Source organism: Physella acuta, unplaced genomic scaffold (genome assembly GCF_028476545.2).
Source record: "Physella acuta isolate Inbredline_101_S28 unplaced genomic scaffold, ASM2847654v3 ptg000148l, whole genome shotgun sequence".
Taxonomy (NCBI): Eukaryota; Metazoa; Mollusca; class Gastropoda; family Physidae; genus Physella; species Physella acuta.
In genome coordinates, this window is record NW_026731667.1 from 751,249 (window position 1) to 773,800 (window position 22,552).

The following is a 22,552-nucleotide window of genomic DNA, read 5'->3' on the forward strand; positions in this document are numbered from 1 at the left end:
TGTACTAGTCTAAAGTTTACCTGCCTGGTACAAATGTACTAGTCTAAAGTTTACCTGCCTGGTACAAATGTACTAGTCTTAAGGTTACCTGCCTTGTACAAATGTGATAAAGTTTACCTGCCTGGTACAAATGTGATAAAGTTTACCTGCCTGGTACAAATGTACTAGTCTAAAGGTTACCTGCCTGGTACAAATGTGATAAAGTTTACCTGCCTGGTACAAATGTACTAATCTAAAGTTTACCTGCCTGGTACAAATGTGCTAACGTTTATCTGTCTGGTACAAATGTACTAGTCTAAAGTTTACCTGCCTGGTACTAATGTACTAGTCTTAAGTTTACCTGCCTGGTACTAATGTGATAAGGTTTACTTGCCTGGTACAAATGTGATAAAGTTTACCTGCCTGGTACAAATGTGATAAAGTTTACCTGCCTGGTACAAATGTACTAGTCTTAAGGTTGCCTGCCTGGTACAAATGTACTAGTCTAAAGGTTACCTGCCTGGTACAAATGTACTAGTCTAAAGTTTACCTGCCTGGTACAAATGTGCTAATCTTAAGGTTACCTGCCTGGTACAAATGTGATAAAGTTTACCTGCCTGGTACAAATGTACTAGTCTAAAGTTTACCTGCCTGGTACAAATGTGCTAAAGTTTACCTGCCTGGTACAAATGTACTAGTCTAAAGTTTACCTGCCTGGTACAAATGTGATAAAGTTTACCTTCCTGGAACAAATGTACTAGTCTAAAGTTTACCTGCCTGGTACAAATGTACTAGTCTAAAGGTTACCTGCCTGGTACAAATGTGATAAGGTTTACTTGCCTGGTACAAATGTGATAAATTTTTTGCCTGGTACAAATGTGATAAAGTTTACCTGCCTGGTACAAATGTGATAAAGTTTACCTGCCTGGTACAAATGTGATAAAGTTTACCTGCCTGGTACAAATGTACTAGTCTTAAGGTTACCTGCCTGGTACAAATATACTAGTCTAAAGTTTTCCTGCCTGGTACAAATGTACTAGTCTAAAGGTTGCCTGCCTGGTACAAATGTACTAGTCTAGAGTTTACCTGCCTGATACAAATGTGATAAAGTTTACCTGCCTGGTACAAATGTACTAGTCTAAAGTTTACCTGCCTGGTACAAATGTACTAGTCTAAAGTTTTCCTGCCTGGTACAAATGTACTAGTCTAAAGGTTGCCTGCCTGGTACAAATGTACTAGTCTAAAGTTTACCTGCCTGGTACAAATGTACTAGTCTAAAGGTTACCTGCCTGGTACAAATGTGATAAGGTTTACTTGCCTGGTACAAATGTGATAAATTTTTTGCCTGGTACAAATGTGATAAAGTTTACCTGCCTGGTACAAATGTGATAAAGTTTACCTGCCTGGTACAAATGTGATAAAGTTTACCTGCCTGGTACAAATGTACTAGTCTTAAGGTTACCTGCCTGGTACAAATGTACTAGTCTTAAGTTTACCTGCCTGGTACAAATGTGCTAGTCTTAAGGTTACCTGCCTGATACAAATGTGATAAAGTTTACCTGCCTGATACAAATGTGATAAAGTTTACCTGCCTGGTACAAATGTGATAAAGTTTACCTGCCTGGTACAAATGTACTAGTCTTAAGGTTACCTGCCTGGTACAAATGTACTAGTCTAAAGTTTTCCTGCCTGGTACAAATGTACTAGTCTAAAGTTTACCTGCCTGGTACAAATGTACTAGTCTAAAGGTTACCTGCCTGGTACAAATGTGATAAGGTTTACTTGCCTGGTACAAATGTGATAAATTTTTTGCCTGGTACAAATGTGATAAAGTTTACCTGCCTGGTACAAATGTGATAAAGTTTACCTGCCTGGTACAAATGTGATAAAGTTTACCTGCCTGGTACAAATGTACTAGTCTTAAGGTTACCTGCCTGGTACAAATGTACTAGTCTTAAGTTTACCTGCCTGGTACAAATGTGCTAGTCTTAAGGTTACCTGCCTGATACAAATGTGATAAAGTTTACCTGCCTGATACAAATGTGATAAAGTTTACCTGCCTGGTACAAATGTACTAGTCTTAAGGTTACCTGCCTGGTACAAATGTACTAGTCTTAAGGTTACCTGCCTGGTACAAATGTACTAGTCTAAAGTTTTCCTGCCTGGTACAAATGTACTAGTCTTAAGGTTACCTGCCTGGTACAAATGTACTAGTCTTAAGGTTACCTGCCTGGTACAAATGTACTAGTCTAAAGTTTTCCTGCCTTGTACAAATGTACTAGTCTAAAGGTTGCCTGCCTGGTACAAATGTACTAGTCTAAAGTTTACCTGCCTGGTACAAATGTGCTAGTCTTAAGGTTACCTGCCTGATAAAAATGTGATAAAGTTTACCTGCCTGGTACAAATGTGATAAAGTTTACCTGCCTGGTACAAATGTGATAAAGTTTACCTGCCTGGTACAAATGTACTAGTCTAAAGTTTACCTGCCTGGTACAAATGTGATAAAGTTTACCTGCCTTGGTACAAATGTACAAATCTAAATGTTACCTGCTTGGTACAAGTCTAAAGGTCTAAAAACTAGTCTAAAATTTATCTGGAACAAACATACCAAAGTTAACTCAATGTCCTCGTACTGTTGACGTCTGCACTAAAATATTTTTCTACTCACTGGATGGAACCAGGAAACTATCAAGTTCAAACCATAACGAAAATTGATCAAGTTCAAGCCATAACAAAAATTGATCAAGTTCAAGCCATTACAAAAATTGATCAAGTTCAAGCCATAACAAAAATTGATCAAGTTCAAGCCATAACAAAAATTGATCAAGTTCAAACCATAACAAAAATTGATCAAGTTCAAGCCATAACAAAAATTGATCAAGTTCAAGCCATAACGAAAATTGATCAAGTTCAAGCCATAATGAAAATTGATCAAGTTCAAGCCATAACAAAAATTGATCAAGTTCAAGCCATAACAAAAACTGATCAAGTTCAAGCCATAATGAAAATTGATCAAGTTCAAGCCATAATGAAAATCAAGTCTCTCAATAAATATTTTAAAAATGTTCCTGAATGGACAGGAGAAGATAATCCATTGAAACAACTTGTTAAAGAAAACAGGCTAAAAGCAAGCCTGGAAATAGAATCCAGAGATTTGTTTGTGTGGCTGATATAATTGTTCCATATTTTAGATTGATGTTAAATAGCTCTATTCAGCCCTTCAGTGGGGCCCTCATCTCTTGAATAACATTTTGTGTGCAGCGATGGGGAGGAGCAGAGGTAGGGAGACACTGGGTGTAACTCACTGTGTGTACACATCTTAAAGTGTGTACATGTATAACTTGATGTTTGCCCATTTGTGTACATGTATAAATTGATGTCTGCCCATTAGTGTACACGTACAACAATGTTTGTTCATTTGTGTGCATGTACAACAATGTTTGTTCATTTGTGTACATGTACAACAATGTTTGTTCATTTGTGTACATGTACATATTGATGTTTGCCCATTTGTGTACTTGTACAACTTGATGTCTGCCTATTAGTGTAATTGTACAACAATGTTTGCCCATTTGTGTACATTTACAACTTGATGTCTGCCCATTAGTGTACATGTCCAACAATGTTTGTTCATTTGTGTACATGTACAACTTGATGTTTACCCATTTGTGTACATGAAAGACCAACGCTATGCTTAAATTCTTCCTTCTCTAATAGGAAATATAAAAAAACAAATATTTTATAGCTACAAAGAACCCAATTAACACGATTGGGCAAAAAAAAAAAGGTCAGAAGAATTAGGTTAAAAAATGTCCCGTAAATTGAGACATCTTTTTAAAATCTGCCGGTTGACAAGAAAAATCATCCCTGTCCCTTGGCTCTGTTCAAATGTAAAATTGTAATGGCGACATCATTCTGCTGACACCGCCTGCCATCGCCTTCCTGCTGGCTTAACAGCAAGCCTGCATACAGGGCTGTTTGAAGGTTTGTGGCATACAGGGCTGTTTGAAGGTTTGTGGCATACAGGGCTGTTTGAAGGTTTGTGTCATACAGGGCTGTTTGAAGGTTTGTTTCATACAGGGCTGTTTGAAGGTTTGTATCATACAGGGCTGTTTGAAGGTTTGTGTCATACAGGGCTGTTTGAAGGTTTGTGGCATACAGGGCTGTTTGAAGGTTTGTGGCATACAGGGCTGTTTGAAGGTTTGTGGCATACAGGGCTGTTTGAAGGTTTGTGTCATACATGGCTGTTTGAAGGTTTGTTTCATACAGGGCTGTTTGAAGGTTTGTATCATACAGGGCTGTTTGAAGGTTTGTGTCATACAGGGCTGTTTGAAGGTTTGTGGCATACAGGGCTGTTTGAAGGTTTGTGGCATACAGGGCTGTTTGAAGGTTTGTGGCATACAGGGCTGTTTGAAGGTTTGTGGCATACAGGGCTGTTTGAAGGTTTGTGTCATACAGGGCTGTTTGAAGGTTTGTTTCATACAGGGCTGTTTGAAGGTTTGTATCATACAGGGCTGTTTGAAGGTTTGTGTCATACAGGGCTGTTTGAAGGTTTGTGGCATACAGGGCTGTTTGAAGGTTTGTGGCATACAGGGCTGTTTGAAGGTTTGTGGCATACAGGGCTGTTTGAGGGTTTGTGTCATACAGGGCTGTTTGAAGGTTTGTTTCATACAGGGCTGTTTGAAGGTTTGTATCATACAGGGCTGTTTGAAGGTTTGTGTCATACAGGGCTGTTTGAAGGTTTGTGTCATACAGGGCTGTTTGAAGGTTTGTGGCATACAGGGCTGTTTGAAGGTTTGTGGCATACAGGGCTGTTTGAAGGTTTGTGTCATACAGGGCTGTTTGAAGGTTTGTTTCATTCAGGTCTGTTTGAAGGTTTGTATCATACAGGGCTGTTTGAAGGTTTGTGGCATACAGGGCTGTTTGAAGGTTTGTGTCATACAGGGCTGTTTGAAGGTTTGTTTCATACAGGGCTGTTTGAAGGTTTGTATCATACAGGGCTGTTTGAAGGTTTGTGTCATACAGGGCTGTTTGAAGGTTTGTATCATACAGGGCTGTTTGAAGGTTTGTATCATACAGGGCTGTTTGAAGGTTTGTGTCATACAGGGCTGTTTGAAGGTTTGTATCATACAGGGCTGTTGGAAGGTTTGTATCATACAGGGCTGTTTGAAGGTTTGTATCATACAGGGCTGTTTGAAGGTTTGTATCATACAGGGCTGTTTGAAGGTTTGTGTCATACAGTGCTGTTTGAAGGTTTATAGCTGACCATATGCTCCTATATATTGAGCCTTAAGCAGGACTTCACCAGTGATAGATTCAGTGGCTCAGCGAGGGGGGTGGAGGTTGCGGACCGCACTGGTGACACCATTTAGGGGGGGGGGTGACACCAAGGCAAAACATCTAATATATAAAGCTCAATTCTGTATGTTTGTAATAAGTTTGTCGTTGACATACTTCGATGGATTTAAGTGTTAGATTATTATCGTGCTCATAGTCTACATTTATGAGTTAAAATATTACTATTGAAAGTGTTGGGAAATAATTTTCATTTTTCAAACTGATAGTAATAATTGTCGGCATGTTCATTAAACACAATTTTAAAAAAATATCATCTTTTACAAAAACTAATTATGTCTGAAAATTATTTATATTTAGTCCTTTAGCACTTACTTCCCTTTGATAAATTAGGAAAACACAATTACTTCCCTTTATAAAACATTGCATTAGTGGAAAAGAATTTACTTTTTATTACTTTGTTTTGGTGTTGGGAAAAAAATAATTACATAATTAGCGGGGATTTATCAAGTGCAAATGTTGTAGGTATTTTACGGATAAGCTTGGAGTATTATAATTGTTTATTTGGTTTGGTTTGGCACCTACGTTCGTTTAAGTGAGTGCAAAAGACTATGAATAAGTTGGGGTACTATAGTCGTTTATTAAGCTGAAACAGGCGATTCTGCCCCGGGCTAGACTGTGAGCACTTTGCGTTTATGTTCGCGTTTGTGTTTTCTTTGTGTTTAGGTTGGGTTTGCGTTAGTGGTTGCGTTTTCATTTGGTTCGTTTTTGTTCTTTCTTTTTTCGTTTTCGTTTGTGTTTTTTTTTTCTTTGGGTTTGTATTTGTGTTTGTGGTTGGTTTTGCGTTTGGATTTGGTTTGTTTTCGTTTGCTTTTTCGTTTGTGTTTTTTTCTTTGGGTTTGTGTTTGTGGTTGGTTTTGCGTTTGGATTTGGTTTGTTTTCGTTTGCTTTTTCGTTTTTTTTTCTTTGTGTTTGTATTGGTGTTTGTGGTTGTGGTTGGGTTTGTTGTTAGATTTTTGTTTTCGTTTGTATTTGTAATTGTGTTGGCGTTATTTTTGCGTTTTGTTGTTTTGGTTTTGGTTGGTTGTGGTTTGGTGGGTAATGCCGGGTTTATGATGATTACTAAACACACAGGTAATGGTCGTTAACAGAAAGGTTTTTCACAGAAGCCAGAGCAGGGCCTGGCCGGGACGGCTAGTAGCAAAATATATAGAGAAAAATGATGATTCCACTTAATTAAGTGTCACCCGACCTCGCTACGCCACTGGATAGATTTAATGAAGCCGTCGATCTAAATATTATAACTATGTTTTCCTCATAATGAAAAAAACAAACAAAATTGTTTGATGAAAACATTTTCGTATTTAAAAACAAAATTAAAATTGAACAAGAATTTGAGATTTTCTGTACTGACTGGAGAGGCTGAAGAACGGAGTGTGAGCTCTCTTAGCTGCGCTGTGTGGCCGCCGCTGTTGTCGCTCCATACCTGGGACCCGAGGCTTCTCAACACTGAACCAGCGTCTGGTCGGTGAAGATACAGGTGGCGATACACCTGTACGGGCTGACCCCCTCCTCACCCCCGCACACTCTCTGGCACTCGCTCACGCAGCTTTCTCGGCGCCGCTTGTGGTCATCGACCCGCTTGACCGCCATGTGGCACTGGTCGTCTTTACTCAGGCCGTTGGTCAGCTCACAGTTGGCGGCACACTGCTGACCGCTGTAGGCCCGGCCGTACATCTTGACACAGCGGAAACAGGCCACGAGGCAGTGCTGGTTCAGGTACTCGGGTTCGGATCTGGCTGACACTAAGAACAGGACTAGAAGCGTCAGCAGGCACCGTCTTGTGCTTGCATTCTGAAATAGTAGGTCAGACGTCATGTATGGACGACAGACGTCATGTATGGACAGTACAACAGACGTCATGTATGGACAGTACAACAGACGTCATGTATGGACAGTACAACAGACGTCATGTATGGACAGTACAACAGACGTCATGTATGGACAGTACAACAGACGTCATGTATGGAGAGTACAACAGACGTCATGTATGGACAACAGACGTCATGTATGGACAACAGACGTCATGTATGGACAACAGACGTCATGTATGGACAGTACAACAGTCGTCATGTATGGACAACAGACGTCATGTATGGACAGTACAACAGACGTCATGTATGGACAGTACAACAGACGTCATGTATGGACAGTACAACAGACGTCATGTATGGACAACAGACGTCATGTATGGACAACAGACGTCATGTATGGACAACAGACGTCATGTATGGACAACAGACGTCATGTATGGACAACAGACGTCATGTATGGACAACAGACGTCATGTATGGACAGTACAACAGACGTCATGTATGGATAGTACAACAGACGTCATGGACAGTACAAGAGACATCATGTATGGACAATGGAACAAACAGACAATATGGGCATCATATATACGCATTACCATGAATCAAGCCCATACACACAATATCATTATCAAACCAAGATGGCACTCCTGACTTTTGTATAGCCCTGTCTATGTTGTATCTCTTTAGTGCCAGTCGTATATCGACCTGCCTGTATTTTCTCTTTACTGTCAGTCGTATATAGAAATGTCTATGTAAATTCCGAAACCCATAGTTATCCAATGGATGACGGGTAGTCTAGTGTAAATTAATCTTTGTAAGGAAGATGGCTTTAATCAAGTGAATGACTCTGAAAAAGGTCGGTTAAAATTTAAAATGGTTGACGAATGATTTTTTATATTTGACAGGGTGATCCTTTAGATGATTTACCCAAAGTTTGACGAATGATCTTTTATATTTGACAGGGTGATCTTTTAGATGATTTACCCAAAGTTTGACGAATGATCTTTTATATTTGACAGGGTGATCTTTTAGATGATTTACCCAAAGTTTGACGAATGATCTTTTACATCCTGGCTCCTATAAATACAGTTGGGGTCCAGGAACACATCGTTTGGTCTGGTGATTAATCATTCAAACATTCAACATTCGCTACATTCAACATTCGCTACTTTCAACATTCGCTACTTTCAACATCCACTACTTTCAACATTCACTACTTTCAACATTCGCTACTTTCAACATTCACTACTTTCAACATCCGCTACATTCAACATTCGCTACCTTAAAACATTCAACATTCGCTACTTTCAACATTCGCTACTTTCAACATTCGTTACTTTCAACATTCGCTACTTTCAACATTCGCTACTTTCAACATTCACTACTTTCAACATCCGCTACATTCAACATTCGCTACCTTAAAACATTCAACATTCGCTACTTTCAACATTCGCTACTTTCAACATTCGCTACTTTCAACATTCGCTACTTTCAACATTCGCTACTTTCAACATTCGCTACTTTCAACATTCGCTACTTTCAACATTCGCTACTTTCAACATTCGCTACTTTCAACATTCGCTACTTTCAACATTCGCTACATTGAACATTCGCTACTTTCAACATTCGCTACTTTCAACATTCGCTACTTTCAACATCCGCTACATTCAACATTCGCTACCTTAAAACATTCAACATTCGCTACTTTCAACATTCGCTACTTTCAACATTCGCTACTTTCAACATTCGCTACTTTCAACATTCGCTACTTTCAACATTCGCTACTTTCAACATTCGCTACTTTCAACATTCGCTACTTTCAACATTCGCTACTTTCAACATTCGCTACTTTCAACATTCGCTACTTTCAACATTTGCTACTTTCAACATTCGCTACTTTCAACATTCACTACTTTCAACATTCGCTACTTTCAACATTCACTACTTTCAACATCCGCTACATTCAACATTCGCTACCTTAAAACATTCAACATTCGCTACTTTCAACATTCGCTACTTTCAACATTCGTTACTTTCAACATTCGCTACTTTCAACATTCGCTACTTTCAACATTCACTACTTTCAACATCCGCTACATTCAACATTCGCTACCTTAAAACATTCAACATTCGCTACTTTCAACATTCGCTACTTTCAACATTCGCTACTTTCAACATTCGCTACTTTCAACATTCGCTACTTTCAACATTCGCTACTTTCAACATTCGCTACTTTCAACATTCGCTACTTTCAACATTCGCTACTTTCAACATTCGCTACTTTCAACATTCGCTACATTGAACATTCGCTACTTTCAACATTCGCTACTTTCAACATTCGCTACTTTCAACATCCGCTACATTCAACATTCGCTACCTTAAAACATTCAACATTCGCTACTTTCAACATTCGCTACTTTCAACATTCGCTACTTTCAACATTCGCTACTTTCAACATTCGCTACTTTCAACATTCGCTACTTTCAACATTCGCTACTTTCAACATTCGCTACTTTCAACATTCGCTACTTTCAACATTCGCTACTTTCAACATTCGCTACTTTCAACATTTGCTACTTTCAACATTCGCTACTTTCAACATTCGCTACTTTCAACATTCACTACTTTCAACATCCGCTACATTCAACATTCGCTACCTTAAAACATTCAACATTCGCTACCTTCAACATTCGCTACTTTCAACATTCGCTACTTTCAACATTCGCTACTTTCAACATTCGCTACTTTCAACATTCGCTACTTTCAACATTCGCTACTTTCAACATTCGCTACTTTCAACATTCGCTACTTTCAACATTCGCTACTTTCAACATTCGCTACTTTCAACATTTGCTACTTTCAACATTCGCTACTTTCAACATTCGCTACTTACCATACGACCGCCATGTTTCCATACAACATATCATGTGACAGTACACGACCACCCCCCCCCCCCCCCATCCTACACCCCCACCCCCGCAACCCTTAAAAACCTACACCCATGAGCTAGTGATATTAAACTTGGACCTAAGTGATAGCCCCTTTTGGGTCATCTGATGGCTCGGTAGCATTAACCTAATTGTGTGTTCCAGAGCTGTACACTGGGGAGGGGGAGACATGTGACACTTAAAGGGGGTACTTAAATAGTGGGGGGGGGGGGGGAGCGGGGGAGTTTCTTTCAGAATTTTTTTCTTGGGTTATTAAAACTTCCTGGAGGTGAGCGCACTTAAACTGGTTCACTTTGTACTGTAGACCGTGTTTCTTCCAGGCAGCCTCCCCCCCCGTAGAAAGTCTACAGCACCCCCCCCCCCCCGTAGAAAGTCTACAGCACCCCCCCCCCCCGGAGAAAGTCTACAGCATCCCCCCCTCGCCCCCCCCCCCCCGTAGAAAGTCTACAGCACCCCCCCCCCGTAGAAAGTCTACAGCACCCCCCCCCCCGGAGAAAGTCTACAGCATCCCCCCCTCGCCCCCCCCCCCCCCGGAGAAAGTGAGAAAGTCTACAGCACCACCCCCTCCTCCGAAAGAAATGGAAATTTATATAGAAATTATAAACTTTTACCAGTGTCCGCCCCCGGAAAATTTATCCCCCCCCCCTCCCCGAAAATATCAAATGTCACCCCCCCCCCCCCCCGGAGAAAAAAGTCTAGAAGAACCACTGACCGTAGACCCTACTCATTTAAAATATGAAGGGTTCATCCCAGTAGCGTACGCAGGGGGGGAGCAGGGGGAGCGGCCGCTCCCCCTCTGGCCATTTTCAGCAATGTGGCGCCTTTTTGGAAACTTTTTCAACTCAAAGTTTTAAACAATGATATTTGTTAAAAAAATAATTTTGGTCGGCGCATCTATGTAAATCACAAGATTTGTTTTCATGCAGCAATTAAGCATTATTGTACTAGTCTAGTAGTGTCTTTGTTTACAACACGTATTAACAGCTGCATCAGTTTGCCATTCTAAAAATAACCATTACTATGCATTGCAATGTTTAAAAAACCTCAACACAAGATTTGTTTTCATGCAGCAATTAAGCATTATTTTACTAGTCTAGTAGTGTCTTCGTTTACAACACGTATTAACAGCTGCATCAGTTTGCCATTCTAAAAATAACCATTACTATGCATTGCAATGTTTAAAAAACCTCAACGGGTAGTACCACTTGGAAAGAGGGGTGTTAAGTTTAAGGCAACTGTATAATGTATTTGCTTACGAATAATTGAATTAGAAAATGTTATACATAAAACTTCACACATAATTACTTTATGTATACAGTTTGAATCGTGTGATTAATTTAAAAAAAATTACAATACAGAAACAAATACAGCTGATGTAGCACCTCTATTTAAATTTACTTATGAAGTAGTAGTATTCTTACAGTTTGGGCGATAGTGATTACGATTACAAATTATATGAAACAGTTACAACCCCCTTCCCCATGGACCCCTCTGTAAAAAAAATATTGTCATAATAACTCTACTACTTATTTAAATCTATTTCTGTAATATATATTTGTGAAATATATATTTGTGTAATATATATGTACGAGCCGGCCCGCGGCATAACATACGCCGCTATTTAGTTGTTTCTAATTTTCAATAATTCATAATTTGTGAATTCGACAGTACCAACGCTGACACTGAAAATATTTCTTTAAAACACTATAAGTAGCTCGTTAAGGACCATAACCCCCCCCCCCCTTCCTTCCCTCCCCCCTCCCCCCCCCCTACGTTTAAAATCGTTGGCTCTGCTTGTAAACATTTAGAGTGAACACAGCTCACTAAAACCATGTAGGGGTGGGGAGGTAGGGAGAGCGTTTGCAGCTTGTTTTCTAACGGCTCGAAGAAGAGAATTATATATATAGATAGATGTTTAGAACAGTCATCTAAAAATTGAAGCTATGTTCACTCTGAGTTGGTTATCTCCCCCCCCCCCCCCACACACACTTCACCACCGCAATTGTGTAGAGCGACATTAATGTCACACCTAGGTATACACTGGGTTGGATAATTGACCTAAAGTGACCGGACAGTGGTGAATGAAGTAGAACCCCCGCTCCCCCAACCCACCCCGAACTGATCTGTTAAGTACATGTAGAAAAACGCGTAATGATGTACCAAAGTAACATGCCGCCAGAAAATTAGCTTTTTAAACGTAAAACTCTGTGAATATTGTTTTTGCAATTACCAGTAAAAATGTGCGTGATCAATACAGTGATCTAACCCATACCTATCACTATGTTAAAACTGATCTTTAAAGAACACAAAGAAGCAGTAGTTATTAAAAATATATGATCTGAACTAAAAGACAAATGTTTAGTTAAATGTAAGCAGTTATACTCTTATACCATTATACCAGTTTTTATACTAACTCTGATTTTAAAAACTTTCATTATGCTGTAAGACTTTAGCATTTATGATGACGATATATTAAATTCTGACTATAGACAAAAACATTTTGTAAACACGAATAGTGTTTTACAATTTTATTATATACTATAGTAATTATTTATTTGTTTTGACATTTATAATTAAATGTGCAGATATTTTACATATTTATATTAAGAGAGTGATTATTTCCCCTATTTCACATGTCTAAAATAATTTCCCAGGAATTATTATGTAAGAAATTTTTTTTACAAAAATTACAAAACAGATTGTGTTACGTTCATTGTTTTTGGTTTTAGTGTGTGTATATATATTTTTATTGTTTTTGTTTAGATTGATACAATTTTTGTTTTGTCGGCCTACATTGTGTTTTTTCTTATTTCTTCAGAGTGCTATTTTCAATTTATTTTACATGATAGCGAAGTAATGACATACAGCTAGTAATTATATATATATTGTTACGAACCCAAGCGATCTTTACCTGGGTTTGGTCCCATCGAGGAGGGCCAGGTAATTAAAATGAAATGCTTAGGCATGTTAATGCACTGGCCAGCATAGGCCGTGAGAGTCTGGGGGTCTTGACGGCCACACCACGGATTAGATTACGCTGTGGGCGGTGCATACCTGGTGTCTTGGGGGGACTCGGCTATTAACGTGGACAACAGCCCATAAAGTACCTGGTGACACCACGTGCTGACCGTTGATGCTTGATCTAGGCTAGTGACGGTCCGTGTTTTACGGCTGGGAAAACCTTCCAGATCGGAGGGGGCCGAGTGGACCGTCATGGACGGATATGACCTAGGGTCAGCCTTAATTAAAATCGTTCCCACGGTGTAGAACGGGGGACGAGTACTTTAGGAGGGTAGACCGGAGACGGACGGACACTCTCTGGACAGACACTCTCGACACACACACGGAGACGGACGGACGTCTCGGATAGCTAGGTTTAGGGGAGACAGACACGGGTCGTCTCTGTGAGCGAGTGGAAAGCCACGACATGTACTAGACCTAGGCTAGATAGACAGTTAGGGACAAGTAGGGCAGTCGATTTAAGGACTTTAGTTGTTGTAGTTACTTGTGTATATTTCTGATTGTTGTACTTCGGTGGCGGGTTAACTTTAAGTGTTGTGATTTGTGGCGAATAAATAGAGATTACTGAAGTTGGCTTTTATTTATTTTTATTTTTCTTCTTCTTGTTTACGATCCCCTGACTAGTTCGAAAGGATTAGAGAAGGGGGTACGTAACAATTGGCGGCTAGAGTCCGGGATAGGACAGACAACGAGTTGAATAGTTTCTTTTGATGCCATTTTCAGTTGGGGGCTCACGAGCTAGTGTTTGATTTTAAGTTTTAGGAGTAGTGAGAGTAAAGTTGTTCACGGAATCAGGAGAGTTTTCCAAACATTGAGTAAGTAGCGAGCTTATCACCTTTGTATTGACACTGAGTTTATTTTGCTTGATTTTTATGTTGGTCCAGTAGAGCTGGAATTTTTTTTTGTTGATTCAGTATAGCTGGAGGGATTAATGCCCAGTATACTCGAATATTTTTGTTTGGTCCAGTGGAACTGGAGTGTTCGGGTTTATTCAGTACAGCTGGAGGGTCAATTCCCAGGTACGTGAATAAATTCGTAATTTTTATTTGGTTTGCTCAGTATAGCTGGAGGGTCAATTCCCAGTATACGTGAGTAAATCGTTTGTGATCCAGTGTAGCTGGATATCTTAGTTTGGTTGGCCCAGTATAGCTGGTGTCTACTACCTGTTTCAAGTGTCAAAGGTGATAGCCCTACTTTTAATGTTTAAGTTAAAGTTTTTGTTGTGAGCCACATTTTTTAGTAGTTAACCGCCACCATTTAGCTGGATAAGTTCCGTAAGTGTGAATCATGGACGTAATGAGTTTTATGGAGTGTCCAACTCTAGAAGTTTTAGACAGGTTTTGTCGCGTAGAGTTGTTGCGTCTAGTTGAGGAGCTAGGACTAGAGGTTGATGTGTCGGATAGAGATAGAGTTCTACGAGATCATATTTGTGTGGAGTTAGTGAATACAGGTAGATTAGAGGAGGAGTGCCTAGACTCTATAGAATATTATGAGATAGGACGTATTAGAGTAGAAGAAATTGAGAGAAAGTTTCAAGCTAAGTTGTTAGAGATCGCGAGAGAAAAGGAGGCTAAGTTGTTAGAGATCAGGAGGGATATATTCATGTCAGAATCTTGGAAGGAAATTAACATTAAAAGTTTAGAGAAACTGTTCGGACATGAAGTGAAACTATTAGAGATCAGGAGGGAACGGGATTTACTTAGGCTATGGGAGGAGGCGCATCTTAGTGGATTGTTTGACTTTCCAGAATCTGTCTCTGTTTTCTCTCAGGCTAGTGTAGTAGTTTCCGAGGATCGGTATAGAAATGAAGATAGTTCGTTGTCTGATAGAGTAGGTAGTGAGTTTTGTCAGTCTCAGACTAAGGCTGCCACTAGCTTTGGCTCAGTCCCTGAAGTCGACTCTAACCTAGCAGAACCAGCACAAACGTCAAAACGTGCTGATAGCTTACGAGTTGAGAGTTGTGTGCCGACAAGTACTGAAGGCATTCAGCAAGTTATTGGTTTAGATAAAATCACGGCTACCACTCCGATGTTGACCAGTCATGAAAAGGGGCTGTCAATATCTGACCCAGTGGATACAACCACCGATGATATCACGGCGACCACTCTGTTATTGGCCAGTCATGAAAAGGGGCTGTCAATATCTGACCCAGTGGATACAACCACCGATGATATAACGGCAACCACTCTGATGTTGACCAGTCATGAAAAGGGGCAGTCAATATCAGAACCAGTGGTTACAACCACCGCTGAAATCACGGTAACCACCGAGAGAGTGAATACCCATGAGAACAGGCTGTCCTCGTCTGAACCTGAACCAGTAACTGCATCTGATCAAGACCTTACTACTTGTCATCTTGATGGCGTCATGACCTTATCCGGAGGTCATGTGAATGGTGACCTACACCTTCAGTTAGACGAGTCAACGAATCTTCTGCCAGCCGCGGTAACAGACGAAATTGTTACCCATTGTCTTGGAGGTGAGCCTAACACGGGCTGTCCTCCCATGATCCCAGCAGTATTTGATTTCTCCCCGACCAAGTCCAGCAACCTGGAGGCCATGACCTCACCTGGAGGTCACGTGGATGGTGTTCTACATCCAGAGATCGTGGAGACGGTGAATCTTTTGTCAGCGGTGACGCGCAAAGTCGTTACCTTTTGTTTAGGAGTTGAGCCTAACTCAGGCTTCCCTCCCCTTATCACGGAGGTGATTTATGGTTTTCTGACCGACCCGGTCAAGACCAACAACCTGGAGACGGTGACCTCAGCGGGTCACTTCAACCGAGGGTGCGTACATGCGAGCGCATACCCCATCGCTTTCATGGAGACGGGGCGGGTAATCGTTCCCTCTTTGTGTGACCCGATGTTCAGGATTAACATCGTGTCAAAACATGGCTACACTGCAAGAAGTCCTGTGAAACCACGCCTTATGTGCGAGTTGTTGTTGTTGTGGACGGACAATAACTCTGTCACTAAAATTGTGCTGCGCCGGTATAAAGTTCGGCTAAAGTTTTATATTTACGAACTCATGATGACCCGCAAGACGGAAAACTAATTTGTTTCAAACCTATTAGAACTGTTTCCAAGATAGACTGTTTCATGTTTTCCCAGGATGCAAGTGTTCTAATCAAAATGAACTGTTTTCAGGCTTAAAGAATGTACCTTTTACATGTCTTGTTTGAAAAAAAAAATGTTATTGATGTTTTACATGCTGTTGAATTCGTGACAGTTTTTAATTGTATTGACAAGTTTTGTTGACTGATGACGTAACTATCAGTAAAACGAAGACTGTTGGTTTTCAATCTTAGCATTATTTGCGACAGTGACACATGTGTTGCAGATTTGCTGTTTTATTTACTTTGATGTCTATGTTTGATGACATCGTGTTTGGGGTATTTAGTCAAACTTGTTATTGTGACTAAATCATCCACGTTTCTTATCTTTTTAGTAATGATTATGTTAAATGGATTTAGTCCCATTTAGGTTTATTCTGGGACTTTTGAGGAATTGTGAGATTGGGATGGTTGTCTAGTAAGAAATGTTCAATTAATTCACCAAGTGGCGAATTAATTTCTTGAAGGGTGGGGGTGTTACGAACCCAAGCGATCTTTACCTGGGTTTGGTCCCATCGAGGAGGGCCAGGTAATTAAAATGAAATGCTTAGGCATGTTAATGCACTGGCCAGCATAGGCCGTGAGAGTCTGGGGGTCTTGACGGCCACACCACGGATTAGATTACGCTGTGGGCGGTGCATACCTGGTGTCTTGGGGGGACTCGGCTATTAACGTGGACAACAGCCCATAAAGTACCTGGTGACACCACGTGCTGACCGTTGATGCTTGATCTAGGCTAGTGACGGTCCGTGTTTTACGGCTGGGAAAACCTTCCAGATCGGAGGGGGCCGAGTGGACCGTCATGGACGGATATGACCTAGGGTCAGCCTTAATTAAAATCGTTCCCACGGTGTAGAACGGGGGACGAGTACTTTAGGAGGGTAGACCGGAGACGGACGGACACTCTCTGGACAGACACTCTCGACACACACACGGAGACGGACGGACGTCTCGGATAGCTAGGTTTAGGGGAGACAGACACGGGTCGTCTCTGTGAGCGAGTGGAAAGCCACGACATGTACTAGACCTAGGCTAGATAGACAGTTAGGGACAAGTAGGGCAGTCGATTTAAGGACTTTAGTTGTTGTAGTTACTTGTGTATATTTCTGATTGTTGTACTTCGGTGGCGGGTTAACTTTAAGTGTTGTGATTTGTGGCGAATAAATAGAGATTACTGAAGTTGGCTTTTATTTATTTTTATTTTTCTTCTTCTTGTTTACGATCCCCTGACTAGTTCGAAAGGATTAGAGAAGGGGGTACGTAACAATATATATATATATATATATATATATATATATATATATATATATATATATATATATATATATATATATATATATATATATATATATATATATATATATACAATACACGTATATAGAACGTGATAAAAATTCGGCGCCTTTTTTTGCTCGTTCGCTCCCCCTACAACGAAAACCTGGATACGCCTCTGGTTCATCCTGCACTGTAGGTCATTCTCCTCTAAAGTGTGACTGTACTCTACTCATTTACAATGTGTGTAGGGGTGTGTGTGGGGGTGTGACTGGTTGACCCTGTAATGTACTTGTTAAATTGTGTGTGTTTGTGTGGGTGAAGGGTTCACCCTGAATGTACTCATTTAAAACGTGAGAAAACGTTTACGTGTAGCTACTGTATCCAATGCAAAAAATGACGCGACCAAAGTTCATCTGATTGGACAGTGGCGTGTCACGTGATGAGGTCGCCATAGTTCCCTTGTAACTAAGCACGTGACGCCTTGTAACCAAACACGTGACGCCATTTGATGAGACAGCCGTCCAATCAGAGAGAGGGATGTGGGTCAGGTGAGTGGCGTTCTGTTGGCACAGTATTTGTTCGTCGGTCTGTTGGTGGTCCTGTTGGTGGTCCTATTGGTGGTCCTGTTGGTGGTCCTGTTGGTGGTCCTGTATGTGGTCCTGTTGGTGGTCCTGTTGGTGGTCCTGTTGGTGGTCCTGTTGGTGGTGCTGTTGGTGGTCCTGTATGTGGTCCTGTTGGTGGTCCTGTTGGTGGTCCTGTTGGTGGTTCTGTTGGTGGTGCTGTTGGTGGTCCTGTATGTGGTCCTGTTGGTGGTCCTGTTGGTGGTCCTGCTGGTGGTCCTGTTGGTGGAACTGTTGGTGGTCCTGTTGGTGGTGCTGTTGGTGGTCCTGTATGTGGTCCTGTTGGTGGTCCTGTATGTGGTCCTGTTGGTGGTGCTGTTTGTGGTCCTGTAGGTGGTCCTGTTGGTGGTCCTGTTGGTGGTCCTGTTGGTGGAACTGTTGGTGGTCCTGTTGGTGGTGCTGTTGGTGGTCCTGTATGTGGTGCTGTTGGTGGTCCTGTTGGTGGTCCTGTTGGTGGTCCTGTTGGTGGTCCTGTTGGTGGAACTGTTGGTGGTCCTGTTGGTGGTGCTGTTGGTGGTCCTGTATGTGGTGCTGTTGGTGGTCTTGTTGGTGGTGCTGTTGGTGGTCCTGTTGGTGGTGCTGTTGGTGGTCCTGTATGTGGTCCTGTTGGTGGTCCTGTTGGTGGTCATGTTGGTGGTCCTGTTGGTGGTCCTGATGGTGGTCCTGTTGGTGGTCCTGTTGGTGGTCCTGTTGGTGGTCCTGTTGGCACAGTATTTGCTCGTTCTGTCTTTTTTTCTAACAAGCTTTGTCTATTTTACAAGTCTTTTATATCTTAGGTCTTTCTCTCTAACAAGTCTTCTGTATCTTACAAGTCTTTTCTAATAAGTCTTTTTTATCTAACAGGTCTTCTCTATCTAACAAGTCGTTTCTGTCTAGCAAGTCGACCATCACATTGGTCTAGGCTGTTAGACCAACGGAAGAAACTCTGGAAGCCACACACGAACGTCTGGTTCTGCTGACGACCAATCTCCCGCCACAGGGGCGAGTAACTACTGAGAAACCCGATAAGACAAGGGAGACAAGAGGAAACTACTCGTTATCGCCCTTGAGCTTGGGTGACAAACTACGGTGTAGAGCATGAAAGGTCTCTGTTTGTTCTCGGCCACTGTTTTCATCAGGTCGCCGGGGAGATGTGGAGGGGGGGGGGGGGCCTTCACCACCAAGATCGCTGTTTAAAGCTCTAGCACCAGCTTTTGATCAAGTTTGGCCAATTCCAACTAATGTCCGTCGTCCGCTGGTCGAGTAGGTCGAGTAGAAACAGGAAACGCGGGTGGTGGTGGGGGGGGGGGGGGGGGGGAGAAGTGGGGGGGGGGGGGGGCGAATGGGTGGAGGGTGTGACCGAGAAAAGTTGACACCATTGGTCTCACGAATGGTGTGTACCCGGGTAATTAGAAACAAATGTTAGGTACGCGTTTGTTGGTCAGATGAGATTTATGTCAGTGAATACAATTAACTATGTGTCCAGTCTGTGACGTATGTGCCCAGTCTGTGACGTATGTGCCCAGTCTGTGACGTATGTGCCCAGTCTGTGACGTATGTGCCCAGTCTGTGACGTATGTGCCCAGTCTGTGACGTATGTGCCCAGTCTGTGACGTATGTGCCCAGTCTGTGACGTATGTGCCCAGTCTGTGACGTATGTGTCCAGTCTGTGACGTATGTGCCCAGTCTGTGACGTATGTGCCCAGTCTGTGACGTATGTGCCCAGTCTGTGACGTATGTGTCCAGTCTGTGACGTATGTGCCCAGTCTGTGACGGTATGGTTTAGACGGTGCCTACGTCTATGTATCCAGAATAGACACTATAACATATGTTGGTCCACAGATCGTTGGGGGTGTGTGTCGGAGAAGCAGGTAAATAACGTCACGACCAGCAGGTATACGACGTCACGACCAGCAGGTATATGACGTCACGACCAGCAGGTATATGACGTCACGACCAGCAGGTAAAAACAACCAGCATACAGGTTAATGACGTGACGATAATTAAAACCCCCAACAGTGTATTCAACACCTTTCCCGGCGCTAGATGAGCACAAGTGATCCAATCCCGTGAGGTGTTGTACTCCAGCTGAGGGCACAAGTGATCCAATCCCGTGAGTTGTTGTACTCCAGCTGGGGGCACAAGTGATCCACGAGCCCGCCTTTGATCAGGTTGATCCGTCTCTACTTATTGACTACGGATGCCTGCTGGTGCGCTGATGATTGGTTCTGGAGGATTCCATCAGATGTGCTGATCGCGTTTTACGACTTCCGCACCTCGAACTTTCCAACCGACACTAAATTATTAAAGAGGAATCCCTCGGGCGATCACAAGGAAGATGAGAGGTGAGCAGGCTGTAATCGTGCCAGGATCATAAAGTTACAACTTACAAGACAGGCAGGCTGTAATCGTGCCAGGATAATAAAGTTTCAACTTACAAGACAGTCTGTAATCGTGCCATGATCATAAAGTTACAACTTACAAGACAGACTGTAATCGTGCCATGACCATAAAGTTACAACTTACAAGACAGACTGTAATCGTGCCAGGATCATAAAGTTACAACTTACAAGACAGGCTGTAATCGTGCCAGGGATCATAAAGTTACAACTTACAAGACAGAATGTAATCGTGCCATGACCATAAAGTTACAACTTACAAGACAGAATGTAATCGTGCCATGACCATAAAGTTACAACTTACAAGACAGAATGTAATCGTGCCATGATCATAAAGTTACAACTTACAAGACGGACAGGCTGTAATCGTGCCAGGATCATAAAGTTACAACTTACAAGACATGCTGTAATCGTGCCATGATCATAAAGTTACAACTTACAAGACGGACAGGCTGTAATCGTGCCAGGATCATAAAGTTACAACTTACAAGACAGGCTGTAATCGTGCCAGGATTATAAAGTTACAACTTACAAGACAGAATGTAATCGTGCCAGGGATCATAAAGTTACAACTTACAAGACAGGCTGTAATCGTGCCAGGATCATAAAGTTACAACTTACAAGACAGAATGTAATCGTGCCAGGATCATAAAGTTACAACTTACAAGACATGCTGTAATCGTGCCAGGATCATAAAGTTACAACTTACAAGACAGACTGTAATCGTGCCAGGGATCATAAAGTTACAACTTACAAGACAGAATGTAATCGTGCCATGATCATAAAGTTACAACTTACAAGACAGAATGTAATCGTGCCAGGATCATTAAGTTACAACTTACAAGACAGGCTGTAATCGTGCCATGATCATAAAGTTACAACTTACAAGACGGACAGGCTGTAATCGTGCCAGGATCATAAAGTTACAACTTACAAGACAGGCTGTAATCGTGCCATGATCATAAAGTTACAACTTACAAGACAGAATGTAATCGTGCCAGGATCATAAAGTTACAACTTACAAGACAGACAGACTGTAATCGTGCCATGATCATAAAGTTACAACTTACAAGACAGGCTGTAATCGTGCCATGATCATAAAGTTACAACTTACAAGACGGACAGGCTGTAATCGTGCCAGGATCATAAAGTTACAACTTACAAGACAGGCTGTAATCGTGCCAGGATTATAAAGTTACAACTTACAAGACAGAATGTAATCGTGCCAGGGATCATAAAGTTACAACTTACAAGACAGGCTGTAATCGTGCCAGGATCATAAAGTTACAACTTACAAGACAGAATGTAATCGTGCCAGGATCATAAAGTTACAACTTACAAGACGGACAGGCTGTAATCGTGCCAGGATCATAAAGTTACAACTTACAAGACATGCTGTAATCGTGCCAGGATCATAAAGTTACAACTTACAAGACAGGCTGTAATCGTGCCATGATCATAAAGTTACAACTTACAAGACAGAATGTAATATTGCCAGGATCATAAAGTTACAACTTACAAGACAGACAGACTGTAATCGTGCCAGGGATCATAAAGTTACAACTTACAAGACAGAATGTAATCGTGCCATGATCATAAAGTTACAACTTACAAGACAGAATGTAATCGTGCCAGGATCATTAAGTTACAACTTACAAGACAGGCTGTAATCGTGCCATGATCATAAAGTTACAACTTACAAGACGGACAGGCTGTAATCGTGCCAGGATCATAAAGTTACAACTTACAAGACAGGCTGTAATCGTGCCATGATCATAAAGTTACAACTTACAAGACAGAATGTAATCGTGCCAGGATCATAAAGTTACAACTTACAAGACAGACAGACTGTAATCGTGCCATGATCATAAAGTTACAACTTACAAGACAGGCTGTAATCGTGCCATGATCATAAAGTTACAACTTACAAGACGGACAGGCTGTAATCGTGCCAGGATCATAAAGTTACAACTTACAAGACAGGCTGTAATCGTGCCAGGATTATAAAGTTACAACTTACAAGACAGAATGTAATCGTGCCAGGGATCAT